The sequence below is a fragment of the Hypomesus nipponensis genome, chromosome 9 (genome assembly GCF_054491055.1).
Source record: "Hypomesus nipponensis isolate SF chromosome 9, ASM5449105v1, whole genome shotgun sequence".
NCBI lineage: Eukaryota > Metazoa > Chordata > Actinopteri > Osmeriformes > Osmeridae > Hypomesus > Hypomesus nipponensis.
The window spans coordinates 12,889,410-12,901,795 of record NC_140369.1 but is presented as its reverse complement, the minus strand read 5'-3'; the positions used below and the strand labels follow the sequence as shown (position 1 = coordinate 12,901,795).

Sequence of the window (12,386 nt, the reverse complement as noted above, 5' to 3'; positions counted from 1 at the left end):
CATGACTGCACTCTTGAGTGGAAGGCATGCTATAACTTTTTAATAAGCTTTAGGTTGATTCATTTGTTTATGTCCTGCACACTAGCAGTGGTTCATTTGGAGGTGCATTAGTTCACAGGTTCAAACAGTATAATTGTATTTTGTGAATTTAAAAACTCAGTATGGAATTGCCAGGGTGCAACCATTTCTTAAACATCTTTTGAATTTAATTCTTATTCAAATACAATGTATACAACCCTGGTTCCGGGTGTTTATGGGCATGAGACTGCACTCACAATATTTTCCTTTTGTTCTCTTCCTGAAGCAGCTGTGCTGTTTGTGTGTGCGTGTGTGTGTGTGTATGTGTGTATGTGTGTGTGTGAGAGAGAGAGAGAGAGAGAGAGAGAGAGAGAGAGAGAGAGAGAGAGAGAGAGAGAGAGAGAGAGAGAGAGAGAGAGAGTGTGAGTCTGCACACACACACACACACACACACACACAGCGTGAGCAAGACAGAGAGAGAGCAAAAGAGAGAGAAAGAGAGAGAGGGACAGCCACAAGGCCTGTTTGCCAGTGGGGAGTATGTTAAGGTCCAGCAGATCCCTGTGGGATGTTATTGTGACAGTCACTGCTCCCCCATGGCTGTACTACCAGGCCACTGTGTTCTCACTCCCTCAGGATATCAGTTACTGGGTGTTTCTGGGTGTCTATCACTGCTTTACTACCCCCGTGAAAGAATAGTCACATGGATGCTGTTAGGTGGCTTCATGTGGATACAGTATACAAGAAAATGTCTGTGCTTCCTGGCTACACAGGACAAGGATAACCATAATCAGTGTCCGTGGATGTGAATCCCAACACAGTGTATGGTCTAAATAAAGGTGTAAATGTGAACATTTAGAAGACAATAATCTATTTAAATATACCGTATTATGAATATATTAGTATACTCAGCTTACAATTCATGCAGAAAATTAATTTGTTGATAGCCCGCTACAGTATGCTTGTTGTAACCTTCTAAATTCCCTGGCTTAGCTTTACATCTCACAGGCCTAAGGCATGGCACCCTCTCTGGGAAATACACAGCCCAATATATCATGCTCCAAGCTAATGTTGGTCTGTTTGAAATGGGCCAGATGAGGGTTTTTAAACATAGCATGAAAGGTGGATGTGTTTGACTGAGAGCTGAGAGGGAGTCACAGGATCTGCTTATCCTGTGTGATGCTTTTGCCCCTCTGTCCATATGCTGGAGAAACATAAGAAATATGGATGATTGTGGTGTGAATGTGCCATTACGTCAGAGGAATTCTATGAGTTGTGTGTGTGGGCAAGTTTGCAACTTAGTCGAAGAGAGACCCCGGAGACTTAATCTTGTTTTCTTATTTTGATTCCTCAACTGCTCCTTATGGGAATCGGATGTGCTGAGTAATGAAGTTTTGTCGATGTGCGAGCAGGACTGCATCACAGAGAATCTGATTGGTATTTGTAGATATCACTTTGTAGGTGGAAGATCCACTTCATGTCGCCATTGTGGAGTGAATACCAGAGGAATGAAAAACGCCAATTCATTTTGAATTCATTATCTCAGAGATATTGCATTGCACTGCTTTTCTTTTGTTGAGTGCCTGCATACAAAAGCTAGAGTTGGCGGACAGAGTTGTGTGGGGTGGGGGGTAAGGAGATGTTTACTCGTGAAATTGGATTTACTTTCTTCTTTCAGACGTTACTTTCAATATATTCAATGTTATGAGCTCACACAAAGTGGCATTTGCACTACACAATACTATACAGAAAAAACTGGGAAAGTACAAATCTCATAGATGGAGTTGGATCTTAGTAACTGATAACAATGACATAAAAAATACTAAATGTATGTTCAACATATTGAACATATTTACCATTTGTGATGTGTATGTATGACTTCATTATATTATTGTGAAAATATATTTGATATAAATACATTGGTATACATAATGTTTGCAGTAACGTTTTAGGACTGTACTTTTCCAATCATTTGAAATGTATGTAAAACATGTCAGGGCTCCTGTCCTTATTACCATCAATAATTCTGAATTGAGCCAGAATACCTCCAGTAATCACTGTGGGTGTTGACAGTACATGTTGGGAACGAGAGATGGGGTTGAACATGTGCTGAAGCATGAGGAGGATGTGGAAGATGATGACGATGAGATGCTGATCCAGCCAGTCCTCGCTCCCAGCTCCCTCACTGTCACGCGTATGCTGGGCCCTATGAGCCCAGGAGATACCAAGCCTGTCAGTAATCACCTCAGCACACTGAAATATTCATGGCTCTGTCTTCAAGTAAAAACAGCTGAAAAATCCAGTTTTCCACCACCGCTTCATTAAAGGAACAAGTGACAAAAGGAGTGGGGGTGGCAGTGGAGAGAGGAAGAGAGGGACAGAGAAAGGGAATAAAGGAAGAGAAAGCTATTGCGCTGACGGCGCATAGTGTAGTATCCTTCCACTCAGAGCAATGGTTGGTAATTAAAAGAAGAGTGGCTGGTCCTAAGGTCAGATCTCTGGCGTTCTCTCTCAGCATCCCCCCTCAGCCAGCACCCTCCCTCAACTAGAGATGTCAGACACTCATGGGAGGGGGGACTCATAATTGCAGCTTCTATTCAGTAGCACCCGGGAATGCTGCAGAGACCTGGTGTCTCTACCTTTCCATGACTCTAGAGGTAATAGAGCTGTGACAATAGAGCTAACATGAAAGGGAAAAGAATAGTGCAAAGTCTTGACAAAACAAGGTAGAGAAATGACTGATAAAGACACTGTATCTAAAAACACAATTGAAAGTGTCCAAAGAAAGGTACTGTAAAGGTGTTCTCTAAAATCATTTTGAGGACATTGCAAGCTCAATTCCTCCTTTAAAATATAGACCTTAGTATCTTAGAATAGAGTTCGGGTAACGCATGTTCCATTAAAGCTAAGTAAGTGTTTCAAATAAAGAGTGAAAGGATAATCAGATTGTGGTAGGGTGAAGGAACGGTCACGTTCGACTAGGAAAAGTATTTTGCAGCATTATTCTCTCCCTGCCCTACCCCCCTCTCCTGTCCTCCCCATCCTTCTTGCTCTCTCTCTGCGTTTTCATTTGCCCGCTAGACTCTATGCGGCACATTGCACTCACCCCTTGTATCAACTGTACATGGGTAGTTTGCTATATGTAAGTATAAATGCAATACACCTAAGCAATTTTAGCCCAGCCAAAAGTAATTGACAGTATAAAGCTAATCATTTTGTCTCCACATACATTTTAGGTTTTAAATTATGGAGGTTTGTTTAGCAAAAAAGCAATGCATAATGATGCAAATGATGTGGTTGTTAATATTTCCTTTCTAAATTGAAAATGCCACTACAGTTGAATTGGAAATGTTGGACATTTTCAACCACATTACTAATGCTAATCAACGATGACTGGCAAATGTGAGCCATTTTGGTAAACATGGATTTAACATTTTCCAGGGGAAGATGATTATGCAGCCATGTTGTGATAGTGTTTGACAGCCCACAAAAAAACAGGAGAGTTGTTTAGTTCAGTTCTCCAGGTTTCCATGGTTGCATCAATAGAGAACTGTCATCTTATCAGTGATCACTGCACAGCTGAAGCTATATGCTATTTCCTGTTTACAAATTCAGTGCCACCTGTGATGATTATGAGACATATATCCAAGGTGTAAGACAGAAAGATATCTAAGACTTAATGTTGTGCAAAGGGGAATGTCATTTATAATTCAGCTCATGCACTTTAAACTATTTATATTTTACCTTTCGATGGTTACATTCACTTTAAATCGGATGGACTCTTCAAAATGACATGGATTTAAACTGACAATACAATACCAGTAAATACAAGCGTTGGGAGTTTTTTTGAATTACCATTACATAGGAGAGTAATGAATAAACCATGTTAGCGGATGATTTCACTGGGTCCACTGCTTCCACGCTATACTGTCAATGCTAACATTCTTTTTGCTTTAAACCCACTCCTTCAATCTGAATATTTTTACCTTTGGGCAAATAGTTCACAGTGAGTGTCACTTTTGTTGTCAAATCAATCAGCAATAGTTATCATGTAGTGTAACTTTGAGTCACACTTCATCTCAGATACCCATTCAAGTCTTTTAAAATTTCTGTCAACAATTTAGAGCTCACATTCACTTTGTTAAGTTAAGAACATTTATTCAGGAAGCAACTGAACACTTGAAACTGGCTTGGAAAATGTGTTGAAAAAGGGATGTGGGTGCTCTCACCAGTCCATGAACACATCTCAAACAATGATACTGAGGAAGTATTCTCTCGGTTCTTCTTTCCTGTTCCTGAATCCACAGAAGTTCTTGCTTAGACGAAGATATAATATTACTTGACCTATAGATACAACATAGATAGAACATAATCACAAACAAGAAGTACACTGTAGCTTGCAACATTGAAGAGGAACATTTTTCACAGTTTATCTAATCATCTATGTGTCTCTGTAGCTGATGTATGGTGATCATTTTACCACCTACTTACAGCCCAGCATCACCTAGGTGGGTGCTTCACATTTAAAGAGGTGAGATATCCCCCCCCTGCTTTGAGCAAGTATGTAAGGCCACCAAATATATGTGATATCATGAAGCATAATTATTATTATCACTGTTATCATTTGTTTCCTACTTTTGGACTTTTGTCTATTGTCCCACCAGGAACCAGGGCATGATTGTAGATACATTTTGGTAGGAGGAATATTCACTTGATGTTGGCACAGTAGAGTGAAAATAGTTCCTGGCTTGTGTGCAGCAGGATGGCATCTGGTGATTGGCTCATTACCACACGCCTGACCTGCTCCTTGCTCCAGGACCTATAAATGGTTGCCACCCACCCAACATCATGCATCGCTTCAGGGCCCAACACCCCAAATGGGATCCACAGGTTACTGCTCTTGTTCCTCACTGTCAGACCCACTTGTTTGTGTGAACCCTCATATTTGGCTAAAGCCCTTGAGGAAGCCTCTTGTGAACCTGGCCTGTGTTATTGGTTCACTGCTCAGAGGCCACATCCTTGGGCACATTTTTTTAAGCATTATTTGAACTTGGTAAAGCATAATTGAACAATCATACTGTGTAATGACTCTCCACAAATGCTCACCAAGACACTTTTCAATCTAAAAGTCATGAAGCATGGCATCTATTTTGTTCTGCTGCATTGACAAATTGAAACCGGCTGCATTTAGAAACAATCAAACTGAATTTCTTTACTTTTCAATCTGTCATTTGCTATTTCTCCTCTCCATCCTTCTGGCATGTGGCTGCCCAGTCAGATTGCAGCGAGGGGACATGTTCTCTTTCCATCACATGGGCTGTCAGTAGTCTTGTTAGTGACATATATTCAAAATCTCCCACCAGGAGCCAGAAACCTGTTGGAAGTGAATGTTAAACATCGATACAGCTTAAGGGCGTGTCGACATGTCAACATGACCACAGCTGGTTCTTTGTCCCCCTTCCCTGCAGACACTGTCTCGGGCTCAGCCTGACTCTGTGAACTTTGAGGTATTTCACAGTAGGCTCACACTCCTGTCTACTACTATTACAGTCTGTTTAAGAGCCAGATAAGAACTCCACTGATGTTTAAATACTGTGGTGCAAAATCGGGCTCTCTTTGTCTTCATCTCTGTTGGGTTTTATAGCTTTGGAGATTCAGATTGGCCAGCTATCGGTCAATTTTCCTCAGAGGAAATAACTGGCATGAATTTTGGTGTATATTATGTGATATTTATATAATGTGTTTTGGCTCATTATTACCATCTTGTGTGTAAGGAGGATTCTTGTTATCGCCATTAGTATTATCAACATCATTGAAGCAGCCTGAAGCTTTCTATATCACTGAAGATGGATATTCATCCTCACATTTTTAAATCTCAGAGGTTTAAACAAAATGAGCTTACTGTCATATTTCTGGTAAGCCAGAAATAGCACATGGAGTCTTGGCAAGTATTGTACCCATGTACAGTACATTTGAAGAGATGTGTAAAGCAAGAGACCAAATATTGAACGGTATGCAAGCTCTGGCACTTGGCAGTATGCCTGTCATTTTGAAGGCCAGTAAGACCTCCATCTTTATGGTCAATACAGACTCAACATATTGATTGTAATTTAAAGAGATTTGATGAATAGCAATGTCCACTTTGATTCAAATATTTTATAACATATAACATACAGTATTTTACAACAAAAAGAAACCCCTTAGGCTCGATTTGTGAACTGACGTCCTCAACCAAAAACATCACTGCCCTTAACAAACAGTAGCCATACAGGATGCTAAATTCTCTAAAAGCCATTTGTAGGTTTACCCATAGAGGGAAAAAGGCCCGAGCTCTTGTGTTTATATATTTGTGTGAGAGTAACTTTTGTAGCATATGTTCTTGTGTGCATGTGAAAGATTGAGAGACTGAACTGGAATTACTTCAACCTGATAGCTTAAGCAGAGCCAGAGGAAGCCAGAGAACAGTGGGAGGCCATCACATGTGGGGGGGAACTCTTTTTACAAGATTTCATTAAGTAGGCAAAACCAACCGCAATGGCTTCATGCCTCTACATTTAAGCAAAACAACATCTATCATTAAATGAAGTGCAGAACAGCCCACTAAGCCATAACCAATTTACCAACTAATTAAAAAATTATTGCTAGCCAAGAATGACAACAAAAACTAACACCATAGCTTGCCACCATACTTAACAACAGGAAATGAAAACAACTGTAATGTTTGTCTCCATAAAAGAAGCAACATTTCAGGACTGGTCAGCTAGCCATATCAATGCATTTTTACTCGTTATAAATTTGCCTTGTGACCAATCCAATATAAGTAAATATTGTAACTTGTTAAAAAATTTTATGCAGTTTTTTGAAGGTCAAGAAATCCCAGGGGAAGCACTGAATACCAAAGGTTTCTCAATTTCTGACAAAAGGAATCTACTAGCAACTCAAAACTCCACAGATTCTACTGCAGCTAAGTCTAGAACAGGCTTCCAAGGTCTAGCTCTGACAGTGCAGTGCGACCAGCTGACTATTGTGCTCAATAAGCCAAGGAACCAGGGTCCATCTCTTCCAAGACGGCATCAATGGTGCTGAAGTAGTCTCCACAGCTCTCCATGCTGATGAGGAGTCTTACCCCACACATCAATGAGGTGGTATGAATCGTTGCTGATTTGTTGGCTTGCTGCATTGCAGTTGTTGGTGGATGCGGCCCAGAGCTCAGCAAACAGGCTTTATTCGAAAGGTCAGTCCCCTTTTCTCTTCTTAAACAGTTTGAATGATGTGTTCAGAAGCAGTAATGTTGTACTGCATGTCCAATAAAAAAAACGTTTAGTTCTTTCATCTACTGGAGATGGCCTTTACTGTCAGTGCTGATCCATAGGCCAGAGTGTTACTTGTTTCTGTCCTTTAGATCTACAGGATGACTGTAAGTTTGGTCTTGCTCTCTTTAGAAGTTACAGGTTTTTGAAAAACCTTGTTTGACCCAATAGTGTTAATCTAATTGCAATATTCCAAAGGTGAAATATGAATCAACATTGAAGAACATAATTTCCCCTGCTCGTACTAGGTACTCTAACCTGATACCATGTACATACACAGTATTGTATATTTTCGAGTTCAAATGCGGATTGGATATTTCAGCCAATTCCTAATGTAATCTCTCTAACCTTCAGCCTATGAAATGTTTGCTATTTTAACACATACAGTTAAAATGTAATTCGACAACAAAAGATTTCTTGTAACTGATTATTCTGAAACGCTCATTTAGAAGTCTTGATCTTCAAGCCGATAAGAGAGTATTCACATTCATTTCATTTCTTAAAAATAAGGATGTAATTATTTATCCTCTTCTGCAATGGATGTTTAGTTTAGGTATTTAGATAAAAGGCTTTATTTGTCATGTCATGGTTTAAAATCCATGGAATTACCTTTCCAGGAAGAATACTTGTAGAAAACCCTGTTTTAACCTAACTTTGTGGTTATTCACGAAGAACTGAAGTCTGATAAAGGAAGTAAAAGAAAGAAAGAAAGCGCACATGGGAGAAGCAGTACATTTGTTGAATTTCTGTTAGGGTCATGTACAAAATACAGCAAAATGTGTTCAATACTGCACATATTCATATTAGACTAAAATGTGTTTCTGTGAAAGTGAGTTGGTAAATTATAAAAGCTCTGCATAATGATCTGACCTCATGCTGATCTGGCTGCAAATGCCTTTATGCAGGCATTAAGTGTCACAAGCACACCACAGAATGCACCACATCAAACATGGTATCAATTATATTGCTGTAAGATACTGTAATTATGCCTTTGAAACTATTTGGGTTTCAATGTTTTGGTCAGCATAATTTCTGTGCTCATGAAGCAAGCTGTTCTTTTCACACAACTTGCCAGTGATGTTAGATTTACAGTATGCGTGCACAACTTGAGGCACTAAATAATATGATCAGGAAAGCTTTTCTTTGTCATCACTTTGTAATGTACAAATACTGAAAAATAGCCCTGTGATTGCTTGTTGCCATAGAAACCCAACACTGGAGCACCATGGTAATGCTTCGAGGCCATTGGTGCCATTGTGATGTCACACATTTATGTCAGGCAGCTCAATGTATAAAAGCATCCAAGTACGTGGTAACAGAGGCTATTACATGGCAAGGCAACACAAATGATGGCACAAACTGTAGGCCTGATATAGAAATATTAAACAAACAAAAAGAACATATGACCACAAGCTTTCATATTGTAGTGCACCTGACTTAATAATGGATGGCAGTGAGGACTTCATGGAGAATGTGGCTATTGTAATTGACCCTGGATCGGGCTATACCAGAGCGGGATTTTCTGGAACTGAGAGGCCAAAAACTGTGACAAAATCACTGGTTCAAATGAAAATGATGGACCAATGTCATTTTGGATTACAAATTCCCAGCAAAGGCTCAGATAACCTCAGTCTCAAGAGTCCAGTCACCAATGGAATTATTACTGACTGGGATTCCACAGAAAAGCTTTGGAGTTATATCATTTATGAAAAGCTGCAGGTGTGCCCCAAAGAGCATGGCATTCTGGTCACCGATCCTGCATTCTCACCCATCTCTAACAGAGAGAAAATAGCTGAGCTTCTCTTTGAGAGGTTTTCTGCTCCAGCCATGTATGTTAACTACCAGCCAGTGTTATCTATGTACTCTTCTGGACTAGTCACTGGTTTAATAGTGGACTCAGGTGTTAGTAGGACCTCAGTTTCCCCTGTCTGCAATGGGTACTGTTTACCTCATGCCACCTTTCACATGGACCTTGCTGGGCAGGCTATATCAGACTATCTCAGTAAGCTGATTAAAGATCTTGGCTATGGCTACATTTCCTGTGTGGAGGAGATGAAGAAGAGCTGCTACATTTCCCAGAATTATGAGACAGAGCTGAGGGGGGAACTGAGACGCCAACCACTAGACTATCGGCTCCCAGATGGCACCACTTTCAGCCTGGGAGACGAACGCTTCCTCTGCCCTGAGATCCTCTTCTGCCCCTCCATCGCTGGGGTGTCCAAGCCCGGGGTGCACGTCATGGCAATGAACAGCTTGCAGAAGTGCAACCCTGAGTGGCGGGATGCCTTGATGACCAACGTGGTGTTGTGTGGAGGCTCCTCCCTGTTCAGTGGGCTAACGGAGCGTCTGCAGATGGAGATGGAGAAGTTGGCCCCGAGGGATTCAGGGGTCAGAGTGATGTCAGGTCCCCATCAGGAATGTTCCTCCTGGGTGGGGGGCTCCATCATCACTTGCCTCAGCAGCTTCCAGCCCATGTGGGTGAAGAGGCAGGAGTATGAGGAGGAGGGCTCTGCTGTGGTGCGCAAGAGATGCTTCTAGAACTGAAAGATGCCTACTTGTCACTGCAGAGTATGCTAGGAGATTTGGGATGTGATATTGTCTGTAAAAAATGCTCATTTGAAAAATAAATGCATATTCATACTGTCATTGTCATACTTTATGAATGCTAAATATCTCATTTCTGTCTCTTCTGGATCACATGAGATCTCAAAGTTCTCTTAGTCGATGCTAACAGTCAAAACCAAAGTGTCTGTAAGACAAAAGGGAAATTTTGCTGTGACATAGGATCTCTTTGCTTCAGGAATCTTGTTTGACGAACGTCTATTCTCCTCTTGCAACATAGGGAGACAGTTCTGTATAAATGTTCTCTCTCATGCTTCATCCATAATCTGTGTGGACATTTAGACCTTCGGGGGTTTGGTTAAATCACAAAATGTAGAGCATGACTTAATTTCCACCATAATTCGAAGCTGCAAACATTCTGCTTCTCTGTCTGCTACGTCAGATTTCCATGTAAGTGAAGAATGCAAACAATTTCACAAACAAACAAAAATCCTAATCTTATGTTTGGAGTTGAATCCTGACACTATTAGATTACTTCCTTGACTTAAAGGAGGTTGAGGTTATTCTAACATCATGTCTCTCAACATTAATGGGGATGTAGAGAATATTGTACTATTAAAACATGGTTATAAGAATGTCTTATGGAGGCGCATCCCCGAACTCGTTAGTGGCACAAAATCCACTCAACTTTCACACCTGTATCGAACGATTCAACAATGCAAACTGCGTCGGTTTACTGAATTGCCACACCCATAGATAGTTGTCAGATGAACCCGTTCTCATTCACCCTCTCTCATCCCCCACTCTCTCGTGTAGCGTTTCCTCATAGATTTTATGTGCGCACTGTACTCCCGCCCTCTTCGATCACCAAACCGAGCTCGTCGCGCAAGGCACAACAGATGGTAGGCAGAAGCGCTGGAATTTACGCGTGTTGATTTAGCTAGAGAAAGTACTTCGTGAACTTCAGAGGACTGTTTGGTGCGTACGAAGCCAGAGAAGGAGGACGTCCAAAAGTCTGTGGATTCTTTGCTGAAATTTGCTGTGAAGGTAGGTGCACTGTGTTGCCGATTTTCCATAGTTTAGTATTCCAGATTGGAAAAAATAATATTTTTGGTAAGTTACCATAATCATTTAGAAGCCCATTCATTAAACCAGAAAGTTTATACAGTTGAACTATTTTTATTGAATCATTCTGACATTTCAAATGAACGACAGGTTATCCCACAGTAACACTAAAATTATGTGTTTCACGAATGCCATTAATGATTATTAATCAAGTACTTGTAAAACTCTCGCGTGCACGAGATTTCCCTTCGCCGTTGGGCATTTGTGATAGGCCCATTTTAATTGAAAATGAAAGCAGCTGTGATCTTTGCGTTCCGAGAGTACATACCACAGTCATCGTTACATAATATTGCAGTGTCAAGGGCGAAAGCAGCGCAATTAATTTGTGTCTTAATAGTTTGTGATTATAAATACATTTTGTTAATAAGTTACTGATACGTAGGGAGTGCGCCAACATGTTCATTGCCTAGACACCGTCTAATTAGGGGGGTGCTGCATACTAGAAACCGTAGAAACTTGACGATGCTTAATACTTACATTTTTCAACGTCAATGTAGTGCAAATGGTGCGCATAAAGGTTTGTACATACAATGTTCAAAAAATTCACAAATCAAATCCACAAGGTTGGCTTGGAACCGTATTAAAGTTTTCAAACTTATTTCTACAATCTGTTTAGAGCTGGGTAGGAAATCGTAGTGGACATTGCGCATGCAGTAACAGTTGTAAAGGCAAGGATAGAGTATAATCTGTGTGTATGGGTCTTCTCTGCGAATAGTTAGAAGGTGAAGTGCTCAGGGCTGAACTCACGTCAATTCCACGTTATTTATTTTTGTTGCAACAAAATAATATTATTCACATTGTCTCCAAAAGCCATGGATGGTCATCATGTATGTTTTGTATTCAGTGTTAAAAAAATAGATAATGACTCATCATATTGCATCAGATATTATGTAGGTTTTTCGTTTAAATTATTAAAGTTAAATCTCATCACAAAAAGCCAAAAAGGTTTATTGATTCTAATAATATTCTGCCCACATACCTTACAATTAATTAGGAACACCATGAATATAAGCAGAATTGCACAATTTGTCTGTAAAAAACGTTTTCCCCATTTGACTGTAGATTGTGAAACAAGGTGGTGTGAATTTTCACTGAACTTCAGGTGTGACCTTTGTATAACTCCAGAGGAAGGTTAGACCAACAATCAAAGCCAATATAAACTATTAAGACCAAAATGTGTGAAACAACAGTTGTTTTTGTCTTTTAAAATAATACATAATATCCTTGATATCACTTAATAGTTAAAATGTGAAATATCCTCATTGCTTTAGAACAGTAGAAGCAAGCTGTACTCAGTGCGTGTGCTCTGCATTACCAGAAGGGGTCCAGATCTAGACCCCAGGTGGCCCAGAACAGCAGCCAATGAAGAGA

The 12,386-nt window shown here is 40.3% G+C and overlaps 1 pseudogene; it reads left to right on the top strand.

Moving 5' to 3' along the window:
- The first annotated feature begins 8,667 nt into the window (after positions 1 to 8,667).
- Positions 8,668 to 9,933, top strand: LOC146272990 (actin-1 pseudogene; annotated as a pseudogene).
- The last annotated feature ends 2,453 nt before the right edge of the window (positions 9,934 to 12,386 follow it).